The 1,285-nt window shown below is 34.0% G+C and overlaps 1 protein-coding gene across 1 annotated transcript in view; it reads left to right on the top strand.

Annotated features, from left to right (window-relative positions):
- LOC105109445 (probable serine/threonine-protein kinase tsuA) overlaps positions 1-8 on the top strand; it is a 959-nt gene extending 951 nt beyond the window's left edge. The window contains exon 1 of the mRNA XM_011004168.1: positions 1-8. This exon is cut by the window's left edge and continues 951 nt beyond it. The gene's annotated coding sequence lies outside the window, so the exon portion shown is untranslated.
- The last annotated feature ends 1,277 nt before the right edge of the window (positions 9-1,285 follow it).

The following is a 1,285-nucleotide window of genomic DNA, read 5'->3' as shown; positions in this document are numbered from 1 at the left end:
GGGGGGGGGGGGGGGGACTAAAGGTTAGGATTTGTAATGTGACCGTTTATTTATGCTTTTGGTGATTTTGATTGTGGTTTGAAGTTGTGATTTTTTTTTCTTACTTTAATGATTGATGATTTTTGTTTATGATGTTATTTTTTTCTTATAAGTTGGCTAGTGTATGCTAATGATGGTAATGTACTGGAGGAGGATAGTTGTCTCGAAAGGAAAACGTAGAGATAGTTATGCACATGATTAGGATGCATTATCTAATCGTAATGCTCTGGATTGTATCATACTGTAAAACCTAATGTGCATGTAAAACAAATATGTACATCATGTCTTAGGTTCTAGAGCATTTTATAAGTGATCAAAGTTGCATACAAATAGGATGCACCGGGTCAATTTTGATTTTGGATGTTATCAATCTTCTAATGAATGTTGAAATTGTTGGATTTTGGAGAGTTGCTGAAATATTGCAATAAAGATGAGTTGAGTTGGTATATGAATCCTGAGCAGAAAATCTGAATGGTGCTTGTAAAATAACAAGCTGTGGTGATGAAAGTATGGCTGATTTGAGCTGGAGTCAGCATCTAAAATGTGCAGGCTACTTTGCTATAATTAAATGTAAATGGGTATTGGCCATTTCATGACTATAGAAAGACAACTCCACTTATTTGGCTTCATTGTGTTCTTCTAATTGTAATCTATATTGATTAGTGGGCAAAGTTTTATCTCAACTAGCTGGTTTGATTGGTGCTTGCGTCTTGTTATGTTGTTAGATGGTGCAATTTCTCATTTCTGGTAATGATTGCCATAACCCAATACTGGGTTATTCCCCAAAATTCACAATGATTATGTTTGCCAGGCCTGTTTTCTGCCTTGTGAGATATTGGCTAATATGGTTATGTTTATTCCAATATGTGATGACCGGTAATGCATAATCATGCTAGGTTTTGGAGTTTTTTTTTTTTTAAGAAAAAAATTATGATATCAACAGCGCAGATAATGGTTTGTGTGAATAAAGACACTATCAACAGCACAGATAATGGTTTGTGTGAATAAAGACACATCATCCTGAATTTTTCATTATCAGCTGAGTGAATTGATCATAGTTAAAACAATATCTAGGAGTCTATGCAACAAAAGAAATTCGGAAATTACAATTGGTTTCGATAGCATTTCTTTAGTGGTTGATTTTGTTTATAAATAGTACAAAATGGATTACTTGTGAATATGTGAGATTCATATTCTCATGGGTGACATGATATTTTACATGGCTGGATTTGAGAGAGTTGCTGTG

Source organism: Populus euphratica, unplaced genomic scaffold (assembly GCF_000495115.2).
Source record: "Populus euphratica unplaced genomic scaffold, PopEup_1.0 scaffold218.1, whole genome shotgun sequence".
Taxonomy (NCBI): domain Eukaryota; kingdom Viridiplantae; phylum Streptophyta; class Magnoliopsida; order Malpighiales; family Salicaceae; genus Populus; species Populus euphratica.
Note: the sequence above shows the minus strand (reverse complement) of the source record. Positions and strands in the feature narration are given on the sequence as shown.